We start from the raw sequence: 25,763 nt of genomic DNA, 5'->3' as shown, positions 1-25,763 counted from the left end.
TATGAAATATGTTTCAGAAATGTGCTTGAAACACCACTTACCTTAGTTTGTAGGTGTTATATTGTTTCCCAATCTCTTTAAATACTTTTCATTTTATCCTGACTTTCAAAGTAAAAAAGGGAGCTGCACATGATGAATTTACAACATTTGATACAAGGAGTCATAACCTTATATGTTTCATGCTGTCTGACTTGGGTTCTAGACCCTGCATATCTCATCCTCATTTGTCAATGTTTGGTTTGACCCAGCTTGCTGTCGGCCTCTCAGTTTGCCCCTATAGTGAAGCTAACATTCCTAAAGCTCACAGGCTGATTTCCATAGTGACTATTAGTGTTAAAAATTCAGCTCTCACCCAGATTCACTGCAGTCATCCATCTCACTAAACATCCCACCAGGGATCCTTAGCCTGTAGACTTAAACCTCTGGAGTTTTTGCAATGACTGTAATTAATATCTTTGAATGCTTGACACTGGGCATAGTTTCCAAAGACAAAAACGTTCTGCGTAAACGTTGGATCCTTCTTGTTACTTTGTGCTTTGGTTTTTATTCTTCTATTCTCATTTCCATATTAAGAATTATTTGTTTCTTGCATTGATCAGGCACCAACATCATGTAAAATTAATTTAATGCAAAACAAGCCTTACTAGGGATATATCAAAGCATATGCTGGTCTTTAATGTATTATAGGTGAGATTAACTGAAATTTGGCTCCAGTTATTGTTTGAACATAACACACTACCACTTTTAAAACATGGCTGTGTTTCTAGGCAACTTGCATAATAATAATAAAGGAAGATTATTTCCTAATGCCTTTCCACAAACAAGATACTTCAATAAGATTCTTATAAAATTATATTAAATAATAACATAAGTAATTAACTGTTTTGGTACTTAAGTGTCTCCTTTATCAGTATTTAAATAATAAAAGTAAAGTGAGGAACCATAAAACTTGAGAAGGTGGAATAAAATGTATTTCCATTGGTACAGTGTTTTATGAAAGGTAGTGTCATTTCATGTATTTACCAGTATCTTTCTATAAAGGCATGTTGCACTTGTGAAGTTGTGAGGCACAATGAAGGAGAATTTGTACAATACAATGCAATCAGAGTTTTGAGTTGTTAGAATTTTTAGGCATATGCCTCCAATGAAAGTTTTAAATGCCTGTTTATGGTTTTATTGGTGTGCAACATCTGGATCCATCTTTTTATATTTTGACCTCTGCTTAAGAAATTAAAAAAAATGTTTTAGGTTGCCTTTGAAGATCATTTTGCAGATCACATAATGACTCTGCAAAGGCTGATTTAATCAACTAGATGTCCTGGAATATGGTTATGCAAAGCAGATTACAGCAGGAAATGAACAAAAATGTTGACATTTGGGAAATATACCAGTGTACATGCTCAGGTCCATTCTTTTAAATAAGTTATAGATAAAGGGTAAATAAACTCAGAGGAGAACAGTGAGTTTCTGTGCACATTACTGCATATAAATGTAAAGGAGTGGATTGTTTTCTTCATTGCATATGATGCCATTGACAAGTTAGGCACAGAGCATCTTCATTAATTATGAACACCTAGGTGGGGAATACAAAACAGAATGATCTTTCACTGCTGTTTCCAGCATGGCTGATCACTTCAATTACTGGGCAACATCAGTCTTTCTAAGCCACATTATTGGGGAATGCCACCATTCTTTGTTGCTGTAGTCATTCAGAGGCAACATATTAACAGTTAATGGAAAGGTATCTCTATATTATTGACAGCACCACAAGAGAATGAAATAAACCATCACTGTGGTTAAGGAAACAACAAACACAAAAAGTATAAGACTAAGTATTAAATTACCACACAGGTAAGAATCCACACAGAATTGTAAAGCAAATCCAACAAATCAAACCAAACAATCTGGAAGCTGTAGACTCCAAATAGAAAACTTTAATAACATTTAACAAAAGGTTAAGTGCTTTCATTTAAATTTTTATAGACTTCTTCACCATCATTTACAATCATAAAGAAACAAGCAAACATCATTAAAAACCTGTAGACACACACCCTTTAGTTTTATATATATATATATATATATATATATATATATATATATATATATATATATATATGTGTATGTGTATAAATATATATATATATATATATATATATATATATATATATATATATCAGTTCCTACAAACTGCCACAATGTATCAAAAACCTGCCAGAACTTTTAAAGTTATACATACACTGTATCACAAACCCAATAAACTGCTAGAATAATTAGTAAACCACAAAGTGTAAACATTAAAAAGCCAACAAGCATAAATAAATACATATAAATAGCTTATAATCGTGAGGCTTTGTATTTCAGTTCACTAGTGATTGATACAGCCTCATTCAAACCAGGTCTGTTAGTTGCATTCAACCATAAGTGCCAGATCAGTTCCCTGTACAGTAAACAGTTTTGCTAATCACTTCCCTGGCTGCCTGGAAGCATAGGTTCCAGAATACAAAATTTGAATGCAGTACAGTTCAAAACATGCCTTGCAAGGGCACTTTTTTTGTCCTTTCAACTTATACTATAAAAGGGTTGGTAGATGCATATATTTAGAGCATTGTTGGTCTTCCCAACAAAAAAGGTCGGACAGGGCTGACATCTAGCTAAATAAACCACTTTTGAAGTGTAACAGTAGTATCCATCCCTGTCAATCCACTTTTTTTGTTTTATCCCACAATGTGCCATGATATTCTGATTCAATATATGCACACTGATTATATCTACCACACTTAAAGGTCTTGACATCACCACCACTGGCTATGCCATTTGATCTCTCCAATATTTTCTTGATGTTTGTTCACTTGCCTGAAATTGGCATACACACGAAGCACCCATGGCCACTCCCAAAATCTGATGAAAATATTCCCCTTCAAAGTAAACAAAGTTATGTAAAACAATATCCAAAATGTCACAAAATATGTCTAACACAGCATCCATGACACATAGCAAAACCAGTGTCTCACCCACCAAGCCAGTAAGGCATAACACTCAAAAAACAAGTTTTCTTGCCATCAGAGACTCAGTAGTGAGACAAACAGATGTCCCACTCACCAGGTTGGGCAAGAAGAAATTCATAGTCAGCTGCCTGTCTGGTGCCAGGAATCATCAGAGCAAGCATTCACTCAGGTCCCACAGCAGCAAGTACTGTTATGACTCTTTCATAGTTCATGTTGGTGTGAATGACTTAAAATGTACCTCACTGGACTATATGAAAAGAGACATGGTTGAGCTCTCTGAGTATGTGCCCCTGGTAGGTATGAGCCTAGCCTTGAGAAGCATACTACCCTCACTTAGAATGATGCCACAGTATAAACAAAAAATGATTGATTTCAAATAATTGACTCAAAAAATACACAGAAGGATCCAAGGACGACCAAATGCTTCCAAAATAAATCCGTCTTCAATGCACAAAACATAAAAGCATAAGCGCTTTTGTAGCAAAGCTACTTCATTGGATGCATTTCACAACTAAAATTCTTCACTCAATATATATACTAACTAAAAAGATCACATGACTAGAAACTTTACTTCCTTAAAGACATATTACTAAAAATGCTCAGTGCAATATATTTATATATAAATACTGAATAATAAACATCTAACAAGGAATAAAAAGTTACATATATATGTAAATGTACCTAAAATGATAAAAATAAATAAAAAACTTACTTATATTTAACAATTGTTATTATTCAAAATAAGTGAGTGCCAGATTACTTCCTATTCAGTGGTCTGGCTTTAAGCTTCGGTCTCAATGGTATCCTGTCATTCAGGCCATGTCCATAGTCCCCTCATAGTCTAACTATCCATTTAGCTTCCAACTGTTCAGTTTGATTTCTGATGTCCCCTTTCCTTATATTATCATGTACAGATCCTATACCATAAACTTGAACAAATGAGAGACATCAGTGTCTACAATATGTTTGGACAAAGCACTGAGTGTATCACTTTTACTTATGTGGTAATAGTGTTCCTTAATTCTATCTCTCAGTGCTCGATCAGTTTTACCAACACAGAATTTTGTACACACTGAACAGTGAGCTAGATAGACCATGTGCATACTGCTGCACATTGCAGCAATGTCAAAGCTATATGTCCTACTTTGATCGGGATGATAGAATATTCCTGTACTATCAATATATTTGCAGGCTTGGCAATGCCCACATGCAGTGGTACATCCATAACTTATTCTAAACCTATGTCATGTGGTGTGACTGAAAACAGATTGACCACATCAGTTGTGACTAACTGTAAACTGCTAGCTTTACAAGGTAAGTCTTTAATCTGAAATGTATTTTGTAGTAATAGGAATGAGTGGCATATCCTTGATTTACATTAATAGAGCAACATATCCTTGTTTGTGCCATAACAGTGACCCACCTATGCCCTCCAAAACAACAGGAAAATGACACAATTTGCTAACAAACCCTCTTTTAAATGCTAAACTATGTATCACAGGAACTGTCCCTGGAACACTTGTAGATATTTATCACACAACATTCCATTTTAATGTATTGGCAGTCATGTATACCTCAGAAATGGATTGGCAAACATGCCCATGCCATCAGTATACTTCTAACTAATGCATGCAGATAAAACTGTAAAAGCCTATGTTTCAGATATGTCTTTAATACATTCCAGAATATTCAGTATGTAGCTGACCAAATGGAAGCATACCTTCTGAAGTACAGTATTTTTCTACACAAATATATATCCTGTAGAAATGGCGTTATGTGCAGTCTTTCCAACATAGACAAGTGTCCCCACCATCAGTTTGCTTAGCTGCATGGTTGTCTTTCTATGGTGTAGATTTAGGGCTATCAGCATGGTGAAGATGCAAATGAGGTGTGATCTCATTAGAATTGCAGAATACCAAAAACTTGGATGCATGTAGGGATGTAAAGATAGCGCAGCCACTTCCTTAGTGTTTGGTTTTAATGGATTGCAACTGTAACTGATTAGTGTTTGGAGGAAGGAAAAAATACAACAGCACTACAGACTGCCTTACTTCCAGTGAGTGTGTCAGGTCACATCTATGAAGTGTTAGATGTAAGGCTGGAAATGTAAGTAAGCAACACACAAGTCACAGGTTGTGTTCCTTCACATCTAACCTGCCCTTCATTTTTTTGGCAACTGCATATGATATTATTTCCCTTAATATCCTTGTACATTTTAAGGCCAATGATATAGAATGTCTTACACAATGTCTCAGATTACTGCTGAAATACATGAAGGATGGCCAACAAACACAGAAATGTAAGACAGAGCTGTATATTTGCAAGCAATAATTATGACAGGTTGTGTGATCACTAGATACACTACATCCAAAACTACTAAATGTACAAATAATACATGTATGGTTTGATATCACTGTAGATGATGTTACAGTTGGCTGTATACATATTAAGTTAAGTTCCTTGCTCTAAAGCTGTTTGTGTGGCAAAGAGGGATAAGGCATCCATCCTGTATTCTGAAGGTACATTGGAGTGAGAGTTTGAATCCAGACCTATGTAGAAATATCTCATGTGTACCAACATTTTCTAGTGTGTATGTCATAGATTGCTTTCCTTATTTCAACTACTTGTCCCTTTGTCTCTTTTTTTCTTTTTTGTTTCTTTTCTTTCTTTTTTTTTTTGGGGGGGGGGCAGCGTTTGCTTGATGCACCACTTCACGCAAACACAGGAAATGAAAAAAAAAAAGAATGTCATGTTTGGTTGAGCTTCTCGTTTGTGCGCTACACGGGAGTGCACAAACTGGACTAGTGGGCCAACCGTGAAGCAGACAGAACACCTGCAGAACACCTGCAAACAGGGTGTCTGTAAAAGGGCAAACGTTAAAAAGAATACATTGTTGAAATTTCTGTATTTCATTGTGCAAGTTCTCTTCACAGCATTGTGAGGGGGTTAGTAGTGTTCCCCAGCAGCTATCAAACACTGCAGACAGGACTCAGACAGCAAATAACTGAAACTGGATACAGTCTATTAATTCTGTTGGGCACCAAGCAAGCCTGCTAAGTGGGATTGAATGGTGGTTGACATAGAGACTTTATGAATAATTAGTAAATTAGTAAATTTCATCTAACCAGTCTTGTGGTAGCTGGTGTAACTGTAAGGTTGAACTCCAGATTATCCTGGGTTCTAGTACAGGTTGTGTAACTTATTTTTATTCTTGTGACAGTTCATTTTACAGCAATGAACTGAATAATAGATGTGTTATTTCAACATTCTTGTGACTACAGAGTTAAGTTTAAGATACACATGGTTCTAGGCCCTAATACAGGATATACCACACATTTTTGCTAATGTTCCATTTCCCATTTTATTCACTCTCATTTATAACACTTTAGATAGTGAAGCTGATATGAATTATATGTATGAGGGATGAAACATCATTATTATGTTTTTAGATCTGTTACTGAGGGTATACTGTCTACTATATTTCTGTAAGTATAATTCTGCTATCTGGATTTTCATGGCCTTCACAATTAACTAAGACACATACACAACTGGATCTATATCCAATAACCTTGTCAGGTCACACACATACATGTGTAACACCTCAAACTGTCACCGGTATTTATGTATGATTCCTGACTGCATCAGAGCAGCACTTTTTCTATAGCAAAGATGGAAAAATCAGCTCTCTGGAAAAATATTTTGTCTCTTATGTCTAGGTTTGAATCCCACATGGTAAAACTAAGTTTTCCTCTGTCTATAAAGACAAAAAAGTTAGGTCATTACTTTTCTACAATTTCCTGTACAGCATGATTGCATTTTTGTTACCCCCTCTTTGTGAGGGTGACAGTCAAAATTCAGTTAATATTCTGCACATATTTGCAGTTTACACTGTTAAAGAAATGGAGAGCTATAGTTCTTTCCTACCTCCCTCCTGCACATTCCTGTATTGCTTTCTCTTTGTTTTTCCCCCTGCTTGCTCCTCATTTCACTATTTCCTATCTACCCCCATTTTAACACCTATTATGTGGTCAAAAAATAGAATTACACACAACACTCATAAGTTGGAGAGAAAGCAATGGGATCCTTTAATTTTTGGGCACTATGTTTGAGTGGAGTTTCACATCATGTACTGATGAGACAGCAATGGTGAGTGGTGGTAAAATGCTGTGGTTATCTCCACTCAATGCCACTTAACCCTGCTGCACTATGCCAACACACAGCAACACATGTACTATAAAGAATTCATGTCTTTGCGTTATTAATGTTTATTTAAAACTCTTTAAAAGTATTAAATACACCTGGATTCAAAGCTAGTATCATCTGGGCTCAAAAAGAAATTTGTCAATATATTTACATCTACTATCCACAGCATCCCATGGTTTGAAAGTATTTTGATAGTTGCACATGCATACACATCCATTTCATGCAGACCTCCTAGCATCTTCTCTCCAGCATGCCCTGCTGATGTCATCTACTATAACTTGACCTGCAGTCTTCTAAAAGTCAGACTTGTGCTATACCTCTTGGTAAAGTACTGAGTTCTGTAGTCTGTGTACTTAGATAGGTAGGGGTTTTGTTTTCAGTCCAATCAACTGTGTGTGTGTGTGTGCATGTGTGCGTGTGTGTGTGTGTGTGTGTGTGTGTGTGTGTGTGTGTGTGTGTGTGTGGGTGTGTGTGGGTGTGTGTGGGTGTGTGTGTGTGTGCGTCTAGCCAGAAGAGCAGAAGTGTCTATCCTACAGTTATCACTCCAATCTCATGGACTGACACTATTTTAATAGTTGCACATGCTTACACATTCATTTCATGCAGGCCTCTCAACACCTCTCTAACATGCCTTGCTGATTCATCCACTATAAATTGACCTGCATTCTTGTGAAAGTCAGACTTGTGCTTTGGTGTTTGCTTTAAATGAAGAGGTTTGTGGTCTGTGTAGCTAGACAGGCAGAGGTTCTATTCTTACTGCAGTCAACTGGGGGTATGTGTGTGTCTGTGTTCTGACATTACAGAGAGTCTTTTACACCAGCAATTGGACACTGTTATTACCGCATTCTTCTCAACAGGCACTGCTGATGACATCAAATATATCTGATTTGTGGATATGCACTATTCCCACCAGGGTAGGCTCAGATACGTGTCTGGAGGTTAGGCAGAAGTCACCTCATCCTATATGATACAGATTACAGTGACATGGCATTCAGTCTCCACATACATCATGGCATGGTTTGTAGCATGTGTTTTCTTGGTGAGAAACTCTTGTGGTCTCTACAGCTGCTGCATGTGTCTGGTGAGATAAATGCAAAAGAGAGCATTATACACTATTATTGTTCTGATTAGGTTTGAGTACAGTGCTGTCATGCAATCCTAAGATCTGAATATGATGGCATGACTTATAATGTGCACAACATAAGCTTTCAATGCCAGTGTGGACAGTTGGTGGTTGAAGTTCAGATTGCTATCTGCATGTATTCCTAGTGCTTGTATCACTGGGTTTCAGCATAACAGGGTTGTTGTCAATGCTGTAATTAGCATGGAATTCCACTTTTCAGAAGGACAAAATAAAGACACATTTCTGTATTTATTTGTAGACCCTGTGGCTTTGGCACCAATCATTTGTCTGTGTTAGCCCCTCCTGTAGTATGTTATCATCATAGGTGGACTCAATGATTGCACCCAGTATGCAAGAATCAGCAAATGTGGTAATTCAAAGGTATATACTTTAGCCTGAACTGTCAAAAAATAGATTCCAAACAGTAAAGGGCCAAGCACAGATCCCTGGGTTACACCAGTGGTGACAGCTCTACTGGTACAGGTTGATTCACCAACTTTCACAGTATGTGTTCTGTTAGTGAGCCAATTGGTTACCCATCTAGTGACATGAGGTTTAATCCCCAGCTGGGAGAGTTTTTCAATGATCCCTGCATGGGGGATTGTGTTCAAACCCTACATCAGTTGAGGATAGCCAGTATGCACTGTCTTTTCTACATCCAGGCCTATCACACAGAATCAATGCACTGTTACAACATCACAAATCACATGACTCAGCCCATACACCTTCCTGACACGGTTGAATACACACTTCAACACACCCTCCACACAGACTATGTTGCTGTAGAAGGGTGTTTTCAACATGCATCCATGTGAGTTGGAGGGAGACAGCACCTGATGCATGCATGTATAGACACATCCTGACTCTTTTCATCTGTGAGGTAGACCAACATGTCATCATTGACCTTTTTTAAATGGACACTAGTGATAGCTTGGATGTATACAACAGACCTGTGTGAGTTATTAATGCTACATCAGGTCTGTTACATCTGTTAGATGTCCTCAAAGAGGTCATTGAGGGCATGCATGATGACAACACTATCATCCTTTTAAACTTGACAAGCCCAAGGCACTTGACACAAATCTACACTGAGTTATTAACTCAACACTGTCAGATGTGGCCATATACACCTATATTACCAAGTGGGTAGACCATTGTATCACATACATGGCATCTAAATATGTTGACATGTGTGAAGTGACCTATATCTCAGGTCCAATGATCAGGTCCATGCATCAGGGCTGTCTGCTAGGCCCTTTCCTGTCCTTTATTTAAGTAATGGACATTAAAGATGACATGCACATCCTGTGCCTAAACAGCTGCCTGAAAGACTACAGATTGTGGGCAATCATTCACTCCAACTGTGATATTAGTATAATATAGACAGTATTAGCACACACCAAAGATTGCTGCCACAGCCATGGCAACACCTGCAATGACAAGAAAACATGGGGAGATGTGTTACATCAGGGAAACAAACACACAACCTAAGTATAAAGTGGACATCACGCCCTATAATCAGACCAATAGTTATGTGACCTGTGTCCTGGGGGTAGGTGGTAAGTGGAACACCCACCAGCATGCTGTCACAGTGCTGACTGCTCCCTTGTATGTAACACAAGTACTGAGTATGTGAAGAGCATCCATATCAGAGGCCATAATACCTCAATAGTTCTCAGCCTTCATCACACCAGTAACTGAGCAAAATGCACCCTTCTTCATGTACCTCCCTACACATCTCCCACTGATGTGTAACTGAAGTGCACCACTTTTGTCACAGTGAGCTGTCACACATCTTATTGGCAAAACCTAGGTACTGTTTCTGTGGCATAAACATTACTGTCTGATGGTGCAGAACCCCATCAAGTTGTTACACCAGATGCATGCATGCTATCTGTTCTGCTGATGCACACAGTACATACCTAGGTGTTTGACAACATTAATGGCATGGCTAACATTCATCATACCATATATACGCGCGCGTGTGTGTGTGTGTGTGTGTGTGTGTGTGTGTGTGTGTGTATATATATATATATATATATATATATATATATATATATATATATATATATATATGTCATGCACACCAGTCAACTAGCCAGTATTGATCATAATGTCACATACAGGTATAGCAGTGTCCCTCCTAACACCTCCAGCAGATGTTACAGTGCCAGGACAGTGTGTGTGGCTACCCTCAAAGAGTGTGGATGTATCATAATAGCAGTGCATGTGTTTGTCAGAATCTTCTCTAATCACACTAAATCACATATATTATGTCAGAGGCATGGGATTACTGCTGGTATTATTCTGATATTGTCCATAATTATGGTTCCTTCTTTAAATGTTGTCTGTGAGCCTTTACCTGTGACCTACTTGCTGAGATTACAGCCATAATCAGGCAAATCTGTTTGCACAGCTTCACAATATACACCCTACCCCAATTGCATGTTCCATCCCTGATAGATGTCCACAGAATTATTCATGTAAGGATGATTATGTTACACAAACATCCTCCCTATTGTTATGTCACCTTGTGTGACAGTCACATAATACACATTTTCACTGTGCAGGCCATACTGTACCACATTGATATGCGATTGGATTTCACTGCTACATCCATCTTCCATTGACATGCCCTAATCTGCTGTACATTAGGTTGCTTCACCTGTTGCCTTTCCCTGTGCTCATTCCTACAATTCATCTGTGCATCCCTATTCAATACACACACTTCCCCGAGTGTTTATTTACATGGCAGTCCCTGGTTATTCTAGCACATGTCTATAGGGTAAATATGTCAAATATGTCTGCATTTCTTGGTCATTGTCCACCAATTATGTTGGCCTTTGTCCAGATGTCTTGCAATAAGAGATTGAGAGCTATTTCTGAAACCCTGGTGATCATTGTGGCATTCTATGCATAACAGCGGACCTTCAGTGCTGTGATTTAAATAGGAGTGCTATCCATGTTCACTTATGTGGCTTCCTGGCTGGCAACACTGTTGCCAGCCATAAAACCTCACTTCTTTTTGTTTAAACATAGAACGTGACATGAATATGCAATAAGCACTGCTTCTCACCACGCATCACTGCAAACACATTTAAACTCCATGTAGGCTTCTCGCGAAGCCTAAGCAGAGTTTATTGAATCCCACTCCATGACTTTTTTCCTGTTGTTGTATAACCTGCTTAATTTAGGATTCCATCTGGATGGTTTGTTTTTAGAGTTAGTTTTGTGCTTACTTCTGGTAGGTACAGTAGCCTCTATGCAGCCATTGATATGGTTGTACAGAGTTTATGTGAGCATCTCTGCATAGGTTGCTGTGTTCTCTGGGTTTAGAGAAGCACTGAATTTTACAAAAATATCGCTTAATAAAAGGCAGTTTGCTGCATGATTGTTTCTAACTGTTACAAGAGGGTTAGCAAACTAATTTTGATTTTGTAGGAAACAGCTTTATGGTGAGATCTTACCAGAGATAATGTGACATTGGGAGGTTGTAGTGGTTCTCCCAAATCTGTGAATATATGGTTGAGTATTTTTAAACCTCTAGTGAGCATACGCACTAAATGGCCAAGGGTGCTAGTGTTTACAAAGTCCAGGAATCTCTGTGTCTACAACTTTGAGGCCATCTATAAAGGGATAATTAAAAACCTCCATGTGTAATGAAGTAGGTTGGATGGTGAGTGTTTCCATTAGGTTTAAGTATTAGCTATGAATGTTGTGGGACATAGAGGGTGACATAAAGCTTGCTACAGTATGGTACGGGATTTTGTCTGTTGTAGTCTGGAGAAACTCTGTTGCATCATCCTGTTTAACCAAGCTAGAACTATACTTGTTATGTATGTAGATCAACACATCTCCACCTTTAGTCCCTGTCCGTGCAGCTATTGGTCAAACTATGTGAAGGCACTTGATACTTTGCACTGCTGGGGGTAGTCTCTGCAACCTTAAACCATTGAAAGAATTGATATGACTGTACAATACTGTAATTAACTGAAAACAACTGGAAACAACTCGAATGAGAATGGAATGAATGTCTTTATCTGTTAATTACCCAGGACTGTGCTGAACAGGTGCCAGTCTCTCCTTTATGGACAAAGTTTTTGTACCTTTTACAATAAAGTCTGCAAACACTGTAGTTCAGTTAAGAATACTTTATTATGTACAGCGGAGGAAAATGCTAACAATATCCAAATGCTGTTGAGTAACAGAGCTGATATACTGAAACACTTCTCTGCATTCATGTTCTTCATATTCCTTTTCTCCTCAACAGTATAATTAATATTCTGGAGTGCTGAATATTTGACATGACTTCTGCACTCATACCAGAGTCTGTACTACCTTCTGAGGACTGCACTGTCATGACTTTCTGAATATTAGTCCAAAAGAAATTAACTTAAATAACTGTCTCGGAAGTATTTCCTAATAGTACCAAAACCCTGTAAAGTTCTGCTTGCCTCTTTAGCCTTTGGTCCCAAGCCTTGTAGCATACGAACAAGATGTGTCTGTACTCAAATGTATAGCACATTCTGTTCTTATCAGTATTCTTGACTGAAGGTTATTCTCGCTGATTGAAAGTGCATTCACTGAAACTGTATGCAAACTGTGCAGCCTGCATTAAATAGGCTGCATTTCAAGACTTATGAAAAGAGAATACTGCATTTTTGTACATTTAAATGATACTACTGAAAATTACCAGAACACAAACTGAGAAAAACAAAAAAATAGCCCAAGCTGTATAGGTCAGACTGGTAAACTTTTAATAAAGATTAGCGCTTTCATCTTGAAACAATACAAAACGTCATCAGATCTGATGAAGTATTGTTTCAAGAAGACATTGCATTGTTTCCAAGATGAAAGCGCTAATCTTTAGTATAAGTTTACCGGTCTGACCTATACGGCTTGGAGTATTTTTTTGATTTTCCACATTTAAATGATACCTGATATAACCCCATGTCTAAGTAAATGCACAGATGTCTATATTCTCCAAAGTGAAGAGAGTTTGGAGGGAGTGTAGTTTCTTGCTTAGGCTTGTGGCACTGAGCTGTAACACCTTGAGGTTCCCTTCAGTTGACTTTGTTACATTGGTAGGTTTGTTAATTTGGCATTGCCTGAAAAAGGCTCCATGGGGAGGATAAGGTTTTAACCAGTATTCAAAAGCCTAGAGAGGACAAGCGCAGACCATCCCTGACAAAATAACTTGAGCTGTTAGCCATTTTGTTCCATGCATACAAATATTGGATCCCCTAAAATGGCACCAGAAATTAAACCAATTGTTAAAGTCAATCATCTTTTGTATGCATTGCGGCATCATTCTTGGTGAAAGTAAAATGCTGCTTGTTGCTAGGTTACAGAAGCTAAAAGGCCTGAAATTCACAAAACTAAGTTTGCCAGAAGGCAGCTCAGAAAACAATCTACAGAGACTGGAAAAATTAATCTTATAGTCAGTACTAACTGTTGGATTTCTCCAAATAAGTTTGCATGATGTAAGAATGCATGTATACATGAGTGTATGTGTGTATGTATGTATGCATGCATGTGTGTATTTTTGCATACATGCATGTGTGTGTGAGAGTGTATATATCTGCATGCTTGTGTGTATTTTGTGGGTTGCAATAGATTGCACTGTATGAAATTGTTGGCAATCATTAGAAATACGTTTCTGTAGCAGTTGTGTATGGACTTAGTCATTAATTTGCTTGTTATCAGACATATAAGATGTCTGCAGTTGCACAAATGGCTGTAATAGGAAGGCACTTGATTCTGAAAGTAGCTAGCTGAAAACAGTTTTGTGGCTATTACTTATGGATTTAATCCTTTATTTGACTGCAATCAGATTTTTGAGGTGTACAGTCAGGTAAGTGGATGTAACAGCTGAGTGCATCCGTATATGTTAGTGTGTATCTTTGTGTACAGTATATGTGCATGTATAAGTGTTTGTGTGTGTGTGTGTGTGTGTGTGTGTGTGTGTGTGTGTGTGTGTGTGTGTGTGTGTGTGTGTGTGTCTGTGTGTGATCATGCACACAAGTGCAGATGGGAAGGATGTAGGCATCAGGGTTCATCACAGTAGTGGTAAGTGTAACATCCAATAAGGTGTACATTACATTCAGCAGCTTAATAAATACATAAGTATAATTGTTCACAATAGCACTTTCTGTCTGCATTTCTATAGCACAGTGGATTAAGCATATTTATGTGACAATATCCATACCAGTGTTGCTGAAATTAAAATATTATTTTTTTTCCATAAGATGGGAAACACCATTTACCAGCATTTACAGTTGGTTTATGATGATAAACATTGTTTAAATGCTGGGGACAAAAAAATAAGAATTATTTTTCTTTTTCTTTTTTTTTATGGACCATGTCTGGCCATATGTGTACTGTGTGATTCAATTCTTGACCAGATTAAATATATGAAAAAGGAGTTGATAGGATAGTGGTGAAAATGGAGGCAAGCAGAAGTTAGAAAACAGGAAAAGAATGAAGGAATGAGCAGGATGGTGGTGGGATAACAGCATGGCTATCAATTTCTTCACAAGATAAATGTATACTTGTAACAAGAATTTCATGAATTTGAATAGTTACCACATCAGAGCTGAGTGACAACAACTGAATAATGTTGCATGGTCAATTGCACCAAATCATGTGTGTCAAGCAGACTCGTGGCTGAAGTGGGAAGCTATCTATGGGGTGAATTTTTTTGTCTGGACAAGGCATCAACTTTTCTATCTGATGTAGGACTTTCTGTACTTTGCCACTTTGAGCACTAAGACCCCTCTCCTTAATGTCAACTCCTGATGGATGACAAAATCACCATTCCAGTCGTACTACTCCAATCTGAACCAGCCCCTAGGGCAGAGCTGCCTGACACAGTTAGAACAGTTACTGCAGGAGTTAGGGAGGCAACACTGACAGATTACAATTCAGATAGTCAGGGTGTCTGTGCTGCCTGTGATGCTGTCATCACAGCCACCTGTGGAGGCATGGTGGTCCAATCACAGTTGTCATCTAGCTCTCCTGCTGATGGTCATTTGTGCAGCAGCAGTGTTTCTACACAGAAAAAAGAGAGAGAGATGCAGTTGTGGGAGAGAAAATATATAAAGTAACATTGATTCCATGCCATTTTAATATTTCAAACTATAACCAAATTGACTCAAGTACCAGCCTATGTGCAATGACTGGCAACCTTGCCAAATGCATTTGTGCAATAGAAAACACACAAGTGGCATGGCAGATAAATTAGTTATGATTGCTTCAAACTTCACAGTAGGTGTGACACGTGGCAGTGAGACTTTGCTATTTGTGATGCTTAGTGTGTTCAAATGCTTTCTGATTATGATATCTGAATTACCTTTGAAAATATATATTGTCATCTCTGGCCATGTTCTCAACTATGATGGATGGTAATCATACATACACATAGTAACACACTGATATGAAATGATGGAATCTATGATATGGCTAATAAACATTGTTGGTAAGAGATAAAATTATATAAAATGGGACATAATCGGTCAGTAGGACATACATTTTACAAACTTCGATTGATATTACTTAGGAATTAAGCCTATGATTAAAAAGAAGGCTAAACTGCTAATGTATGTTTATTAACTGTTAATGCCACAGGGGAAGTAATATTCTGAGTTTGTAAGATGAGGTAAAACAATTTCAACATGAGTGAAGATCTGAGTATGACAAGCTTCTGTGTATTTGACTTTCACTTGTTATGTTACTGGAGTGGAGTTACATGTAAAAGCCAGTATTTATTGCTGTAAACCAATTTCTTATGCACTAATTTGAATGAGCAGAGTAAAGTATGATGCATAAAGTGCCATACATACTTTACATGGCATACTGTCCTACACACCTAGTAATGATATTTATATTGACTCATACTTCTTCCAAAAACTATTGTAAATATTATACATATTCAAGTTTAATTTAAATTAATTATGATTATTGTTATACTTAACATACTTCACATAGATTGTAGTTGACTTATTTACCAATCATTGCACAAAGCTGTGTTCCAAATTTCATTTTTCTAACTGAAAGTTAAATTCGTAATAAAAAGTCCGTAACAATAACTATTCCACCCCCCAGTAAAATTACCTTTAACCTATAATCGAACCCTCTATTACCAATGCTGTTACTCTAAACTTATTGCATTAACACCTTGAACCACTGAGAAAGGTTCTGACAGAAGACCATTGGTGTCAGTCTCATTTGCACTACTGATGGCAATCCAAATTAAATTTTTGAGTTTTTGTCTTCAGATATGAACTATTGTTTACTGGTAGCGCCAGCTGACTGTTACAAATGTGCAATGCCAAACATCACAAAAAAACAGAAGCTAAAAAAAAATACAAGAAAAGAGAATCAAACGGCAAAAAAGATCTATCCAGAATGGAATCAGCACCTATAGCATTACCCTGACAAATTCAATCTTTTAACAGCATTTGTCATGATAACTTGAAGGGGCCACACAGGAGATTTCATAAGCTCATTTTGTATACAGCACATACAAGTAGGAATTGCATCTTTTAAAAGGAATGTATTACTGTCACAATTATTACTTTGCACATATTTAAAATATTCTGGATTAATTATCCATATTTTCACATTCATTTTGTTACTGATTTTATTTCCTCACACTTCATTGAATTTCATATTTGTTACATCACGCATATAAAATGTGTTATTACTATTAACATTATTTCAGGTGCAACAGCAAAATATTTGTGCAACTGTAAATAGTACATTCAAAATATCCAAAGCTGGAATCAATTATTATTGCTGCTGTTACTCATATGTGAGCACATTAACACATTGAGTCACATTGAACATTACATACTAGATGTAATTTTTCCGGTCACTGCTAAATATTCTTAAAAATTATACATATGCAAGTGCACTTTATATTAACTATAATCATTGTTACCATTACCACAATTCACAGAGAGTATAGTTAACATATTTAGCATTCATTACACAGAGCTGAGATGCAAATTTTATGTTGCAACTTGACAGTAATAATTCATGTTCAAATCCTAATAAAAAGACTGGGGTAATTGTTATTCTGCTTCCTCAGCAAAACTATATGCAATCTGGATTTGAATCCAGTATTGACTCTGCTGTTTCTCACAACTTACTTCCTTAAAACATTGAGCCACAGAGAAAGTTATATAACAGCTGTATTTTCTTCACTCAGTACTGTCCATAGTGTTGATTGAAGAAGTTGTGCCAGTCTTATGTGTGCTATTGATGGCATTCTAAGTTTTTTTTTTTTTTTTGCGTTTTTGACTTGGGAAGTGACATACTGCTTACTGTTAGTGATCACTGTAAGTAAGTCACAATCCAAAGTTTTGTGCAAAGGATGAAATCAAAAAGGAAAAGTGTCTCTGTGTGATGATTTCTCAACTCTGTGGTCTTACACCATGAAAATGTGGACATTAAGGATCCCTAGTTTTCCACAGAAAAAAACTCCTCTAAATTTTATTGTAACCATGGCATTAACATGAAACATTGAGGAGATTAACAGTATGTGCCACATACAGAGAGGTATTCATGAAGCAAAGAAAGTGGAGCACATACACTGAAGCTCTGAGACTCTAAAACTTTACCATTATGGAGAAATATGCCTATTTTCTCAAACTTGCTTTTGCCATTTAAAAGTAGATATCTGGATAAATGTGAAATTTGCACAAATTAACCTAAGAAATCATATCATGGCAAAAACACATGTATGCAAAGCAAAGAGTGTTATTCCCTTTCTTTTGTGTGAGTAGTACTCTCTTTTAATACTTTTGTAAAATAATTACCTTATGATTTGCATTTATTTAGAATGTTATTGTTTATATGTTTCAGTTTATGTACCTCATATAACTTATACACACTTTGTACTCAGAGGTATAGTTACCTCTTAAGCATAAAGGTTATCTTCTTAAGCCATTATAATCTTAAACTTGTTTTCTAAGTGTTTTCTCCATGACACACCCTCTGTAAGTGTACAGCAATGTGGTATGAATATTTAACACTTAATTATTCATGCACTATTGCTAATGAGACACACTGGCCGGTCTCTTGGTGGAGGTGGTCTCACTGACCCTGAGCTCTTGGGACCTATCTGTGAACCAGCTGACAATTCAGTAAGTTATGTGGAGATTTACACCTAGTTCTGAGAGTTTGTTAACAATACCTGAATGGGTATTCTATCAAACACCTTGGCCATGTCAAAGTAGGTTGTATGCACTGTTTTCCCCTCATCCATAACCATGGTGACCCTCTTGAAGAAATCTACCAGATGAAGTAGGGAAGACCTTCCCTTAAAAAAAGTCAAACTGTGATGGTCCTGTGTCTGTCAGTTTCAAATGTCCTTGTTGATCAACTCCATGGTAATTCATTCCATGGCATTGCATATTAGACTTGTTAGACTGATGGATCTGTAGTTCCCAGGGTTAGTAGATCGTCCACCCTTATAAAAAGGAATGACCTTTATGGCCCTCCATTCACCTGGCAAGTAAACTGTTTTGAGGATGCAGTTGAAAAGTGTCTCAAGTAGTCCTACTAGGTCATGTTTTAGGCAATTTAGGAGACAAATTTGGATATTGATAGGACCCACTGAACTGCTGTTTTGGCCTTAGCAAGTGCTACCAGGACTTGTTCTCTGTTGATAGTTGGGTAGGATATGCTAGAAAGGATTTCACATGGGGTAGTGAAGTTAGCACTAAATTTATCAATAAGTAGATTTGTTATACCATGGTCAATGAAGGTTGTGACATTTACCATCAGCTGTACACACTAATGAGTATTACCTTTAAGGTTCCTACCATATCTAAAGGAACCTTATGATTGTCCTTAGCTCAGGATGCCATCCTAACCTTATAACTATTAGACCTGTTCATTTCTTCTTTAGTTGAATTAGACAGCTCTTGTCTGTATAGGAGCTGGTCCTTCTGATTTTGGCCATGATTTTTTTCTTTTGTGATATAGCTTGTTAAGGTAAGATTCCATTAGTGTGGCTTGTTTTTGGTGCTATACCTAGGCTTACTTCTGGTTGGTATAGCAGCTTCAATGTAGCTATTTACATGTTCATACATGATTTCTGTAAATAAGTCTGCATAGGTAGCTGTGCTCTCAGGATTTGGAGGAGCCATGCATTTTGACAAACTATTGCTTAACAGGACATAATTTACATGGGGGGGTGGCCAGCATGTGAACTGAGTGGCAGCATCCTTCTTCAGCTCTGTCCTTAAAATCTATTTCTTACAGGAACAATAAAAAAATATTGATCGTGGGCAGTTCACCTTTGCTGGAATATCACAACTAATGGTACAAGAACTGTACATAAAAAATTGGCATTTTCTACAAATATTCCTGTCAAAAACCTGAAGAGAAAGCATCAGAACAAAAGAAAAGATGAGCTGCACAAAAAATACCACGTCTGACAAAACAATGAATAAGGATTTACAATCATTATTAACAATGCAGGACTTGTCACTGAAATTTGATAAAATGAACAAAAAACTGGATACTTTTGAAGAGAATAGTAAAAAGCAAATCCAACAACTACAGGAATTGATAAAGTAATAGAATGTGAAGATAGAAAATATGGAAGAAACATTAACTGATGTAGAAAACAGAATTTCTGACTATGAAAAACATACTGACCACTAAATAGACATAATATTTCACTAATGGACAAAATTGAAGATCTAGAAAATAGATCCAGATGCAACAATCTCCAGATTTATGGAATACCAGAAGGGACCGAGGGTAGTAATATGGTGAACTTTCTTAATATATGGCTTCCAGACATTTTAAAGCTTCTAGAGGCTCTCTCCTATGGGATTGAGAGAGCTCACAGATCCTTAGAGCCAGTCTCAGCATCAAACAAAACAACAAACAGTCCCAGGTCAGTCATAGTCAAACTCTTTTCACCTCAGGATAAAGAACGTGTATTAAAAACTGCCTAGTCTAATTCCCCAATCAAATTTGGAGAGCACATAATCCAGTTTGATAATGATTATTTGTCTGGGGTGATGGCCAAGAGAAAAGAATGTTTATCACTAATAAAAGAGCTTAAAAAAGGCAACTCAAAGTACATCTGCTTTTTCCAGCAAGAATTAAAATCTTCTTCAGTGATGGCCCAAAAATATTTGACTCAGTAGAAACAGCAGTGACTCATCTATCATCTAATAAAATCTTAAACAAGATAGAAGAAATGGACTGGAGTTCTTTTGGTTTGAAACCCCATGCTGAGAAAAATGAATGGAAAACAAATGACAAGAAGAAGAAGCTGAGAGACAAATAAAGATGACAATCTAAAGATGTTTAAACAAATACTAGAGCAGAAGTACTCATTCAAATGTTTAACTAGTTAGATAGATCCATATTGCACATCAAAACCACCATGGCATATAAAAATGAACTGGGTGACAGTTGAAAACAATCTCATTTACAAGGTAAATGTCTTTTGTTATTTATATTAATGCAGTATTAAACATTTAAAATTAGACAAATATCAAAGAACTGCTTTAATATCTAGAACAAGTATTACTAACTTGCTATGTCTTAGCATAAGAAAAATGAAATTACCATACTTGCTTTTAGGCTTTATTTGTTTAATAAAACAGTGCTATACTGCTTTTGACTCTGGTATGAATGACAAGGAAAGTGCCTTTTATTATTTATACTAATGCAGTATTAAACATCTCAAATAATACAAATATCAAAGAACTGCTTTAATAACTAGATCAAGTATTACTAACTTGCTATGTCTTAACATATGAAAAATAGAATTACCATAAATGCTTTCAGGCTTTAGTAGTGTAATAACACAATGCTAGACTGGTTTTGACTCTGGTATGAATGGCAAGGTAAAAGCCTTTTATTATTTATACTAATGCAATATTAAACATATAAAATAAGACAAATATCAAAGAACTGCTTTAATAACTAGAACAAGTATTACTAACTTGCCATGTCTTAACATATGAAATATGGAATTACCATACATGCTTTCAGGCTTTAATAGTTTGATAACACAATGCTGTACTGCTTTTGACTCTAGTGTGAATGGTCTGGGAAATATAAAATGATATAACTTTAAAAAAAAAGAAGTTATGTACTCACCATAACGTTCCATCTGAGTAGGTAACTTCATTTGTCTGCAACCTGTGGGTATCGGATCTGTCCTCGGATCCGAGCCGGCAGCTTTCCAAGCTAAAAGATCCGAGCTCTCAGCTCCTCCCCCTTACTCATAATACCCTGCCACCTCCCTCCAGTCCTCAGATCGAGTTTGCCAAACAAGAAATAGACTACGACCCTCGAAAGAGGAACACTAACCTAATGCAAGACCAGGTGAAACCCTGTGTAATGGAATAACCATAAAAACAGGTTAGGGGGAAGGAGGGGGGGGGTTGGTTGCAGACAAATGAAGTTACCTACTCAGATGGAATGTTATGGTGATGGTACATAGCTTCTTTATCTGAAGTAGTTAACTTCATTTGATCAGCAACCTGTGGGACAGAGTCCCCAGCTACCTAAATCCTTGGGCAGACCTCAAGGAAGGATATTCCGGAGCACTGCGGAGCCAAATGATGCCCTACTCCTGGATATCAGATCCAACTTATAATGAGAAATGAAGGTATGAGAAGAGGACCAAGTAGCTGCTGAGTAGATGTCATCTAGAGGTACTCTTGGCCAGAATGCTGCAGAAGTAGCCATAGACCTGGTAGAATGGGCATGGACCCCCAAGTGTTCAGGCTGGCCGGAGGCTAAATAAGCATGCCTGATGCATTGGGATATCCGTCTGGCCAAGGTAACTTTCGTAATAGGATTACCCATAGATGATTTAGCGAAAGAAACAAAAAGTTAATCTGATTTCCTAGTAGTAGCCATCCTGTGCAAGTAAAAATGCAATTGTCTGTGTACATCCAATAAGTGCAACCTGTATTCCCCTTTGTTCTGAAAGTTGGGGAAAAACACAGGCAAATTAATGGATTGGTTGATATTGTATTCAGAGGCTACCTTGGGCAAGAAAGAAGGGTTAGTCCTGAAAGACACTCTGTCCTTATGGAAGACCAGATATGGGGGGTTCATGCAAAGGGCTTGAAGCTCAGATACTCTCCTGGCTGAAGTAATTGCAATCAGGAAGGCCGTTTTCCAAGATAAAAATTTTAACTCAACCGAAACCACCGGTTCAAAGGGTGGGCCAGTCAAGGCCTGAAGAACTAAAGTTAAGTCCCAAGGTGGAACCACATTCTTGACAGGAGGTTTCAACAGAAAGGTGCCCTTCAAAAAGGTTTTGCATATCTTAGCGGACGCTAAGGGGCCAAGGTTATCCCCAATGTGGAAATGGGAAATAGCTGCCATTTGGACCTTGACTGTAGAAGCACTAGCTCCTTGGTAAAAGATATGGGACAAGAAGTCAAGAACCGTTGGGATGGGAGCAGTAAAAGGATCTAAATCTCTATTATTTGCCCAGATGGAAAAACGCCTCCATTTACTTCTGTAGATCTTTCTAGTAGAAGGTTTATGCACCGCTACCAGAATAGATTTTATGGGAGACGAGATACCGGGAGTCCTTGCAATTAGTGGAACTGGATCAATCAAGCCGTGAGCTTGAGGTCACCCAGGTTTGGGGGCTGTAATCCCACAGGATGAGAGATCAGATCCAGAATGGGATCTAAGATCCAAGGAGGAACTACACTGTGAGACCGCAGGTAAGGGAACCAAATCTGGCAAGACCAGAATGGGGCTATGAGGATTATTTTGCTCCCCAACCGATGAGCTTTCTGCAAAATTGTTGTCATCAGCGGAAGAGGAGGATAAGCATACAGGAGACCGGGGGGCCAAGCATGCACCAGGGCATCCCTGGGACTCTCCCCTATTGGGGGTATCAGAGCGAAAAACTCGCTGCATTTTGTGTTTGAAGAAGAAGCAAAAAGATCGCAGCAAGGTTGACCCCATCTGAGGAAGATCTGATTCACTACTGATAGGTTTAGAGACCACTCGTAAGGTGTGAGGATCAAGCGACTCAGCTTGTCCGCTAAAATGTTGGACCGACCCGGAATGTGCATTGCTATCAGAAAGCAGTTGGTGGAAATCAGTCATTCCAAAACTTTCATAGCCTCTCGACAAAGAGGGTAAGATCTGGTGCCTCCCTGTTTGTTGATATACCAGACTACCGCCATGTTGTCTGTCTGGATTGCAATAGTCCCCAGAGGAAGAAGGTCTTGAAGGGCTTGCAATGCTAGAAGCACCACCCTCATCTCCAGGACATTGATATGCAGAACGGTCTCTAAGGGAGTCCACGTGCCTTGGACGGTTCTGCCCATAGAATGCCCCCACCCCACCCGAGGCGAGAAGCGTCCATGGTCAGCGTGGCTTGGGGCTGAGGCATCACAAACAGTCTCCCCTCCTGCAGCTCTCGGGAATGGAGCCACCAAAGAAGGGAGTTCCTGCAAACCCTGCTCAGGGGAATTGGCGACTCCAATGGATGGAGTAGGAGCGACCACTGAACCTGAAGAGTCCATTGTAGAATTCTCATATGCAATCCTGCTAAAGGTGACAGGCTTATGGCTGCTGCCATGGAGCCCAGGGCTCTCAGGACCAACTCTGCAGGTGGGGCTGGAGACTGCAGGAGCACCATTATGTGTAGTGACAAGTTGTGCAACCTGTCCATAGTTAGAAAAGCTTTGGCTTGGCGCGTATTTATCCTGGCCCCTATAAAATCCAGAACGTGCACAGGATGGAGAGATGACTTCTGAAGATTTATAGTAATGCCTAGACTCTGGGCCATTGCTAGTGAGTAATCCCTGGCGGAGCAAAGCAAATGCATGGTGGGGTGGTATGGAGGCAATCGTCCAGGTACGGAAAGACCCGAATTCCCTGAAGTCTCAGGTGGGCTGCTACAACTGCCTTGTCCTTGGTGAACACCCTGGGGGCTGTGGTGAGGCTGAACAGAATAACCCTGAACTGAAAGTGACTGGCTCCTAGCCGAAAGTGGAGAAACCTCCTGGACTGTCTGTCCATGAGAATATGGTAGTACGCATCCTTGAGGTCTATGGAGCACATCCAGTCGTTCTCCTGTAAGAGAGGGAGAATAGATTGCAGAGTGACCATCCGTAATTTCTCTTTGGCAATGAACAGGTTTAGAGATGACAGGTCCAGAATTGGCCTTAAGTCCCCCGTCTTTTTTGGCACCAAAAAGAACCTGGAGTAATTGCCTAATCCGGACTGCTCTGGGGGGACGTGCTGGATGGCCCGTTTTTCTAGCAACTTCGAAATATCTGAAGCCGCCACCTCCCTTTGATCGGATGGGACATTGGGAAGGTGCTTTGTTAGAGAGGGAAGATGCAGAAAGGGAATAGTGTAACCTCTGGATATTATTCGGAGCACCCAACAATCTGTAGTAATGGACTCCCAACTTTGTAGGTGTTCCGAAAAATGTCCCCCGACTGCTTCCAGAGAGGGACAGCTGGGCAAGCCCTCAAGGCTGTTGCACGGGTCAATCTGAGAAAGGGTCTCTGGACCCAAAATTCTTCGGCCCCCCTCTGCCTCTGGGCCGGCGTCCACCTTGTCCTCCTCTGCCTCTGAAGGATGAGGGGTCCGGAGCGGGAAGAGACTGCTGGGACTTCCAGAACCACATCTTCTTCTGTCCTCTCTGGTTCCTTGAGAAGGACCTTTGAGGATTAGAGAAGCGGATCCCGACGGCAGACAGCGTCTTCCCGTCTTTCTCACTCTGGAGCAGCATGTTGCAGATGGTTTTGCCGAATAGCGTAGAACTGTCAAAGGGAGCATTTGCGAAGGATGCCTTGAAGGGTTCTGCAAAGTCACAAAGGTGAAGCCAGGCATGGCACAGTAAGGCAACCCCTGCTCTGCTAGCTCTAGCTGCTCCCTCTGTGGCATGGGAGAGGAGCCACATGGAAGTGTTAGAAATTGACTTTAGAGTGGCCATGCGAGCCGAGAAGGTTCATTTGTCCTCGGCCGCCATGGACTCTGTGGGAGCTCCAGCGTATTCCTTTATCAAGTCCCGCTGGAGCCTGATGACGTGTGCCATGTAATTCAGCGCCCTTATGGAAAAGGTAGCTGAAGCAAACATCCACTTTCTAATACGGTCCATCATCCAAGATTCTTTATCAGGAGGATGGACCGAGGAACTTTCCTGTGCTAGTTCCTTCTTAGTGGCAGCCGCCACCACCATAGCATCTACTGGGGCCCCTTTATTCCATGCCTGTCTGTCAGAAGGGGGATTGAGTATTTTGTCTGATCTTTTCGGGATTGGCTCCATGCTGTCCGGCTCCTTCCAAGCCCTGGTAGTAATCAAGTCTACCAGGGGATCAGCCGAGAGGGACACCCAAGAGGTAGACGGGCCTATGTCAAATGCCTCCAGAAACACAGACTCATCGGAGGAAGGTTTATGGGCA

This window comes from Protopterus annectens, chromosome 12.part0, assembly GCF_019279795.1.
Source record: "Protopterus annectens isolate FY-2018-M chromosome 12.part0, PAN1.0, whole genome shotgun sequence".
Taxonomy (NCBI): Eukaryota; Metazoa; Chordata; order Ceratodontiformes; family Protopteridae; genus Protopterus; species Protopterus annectens.
Note: the sequence above shows the minus strand (reverse complement) of the source record.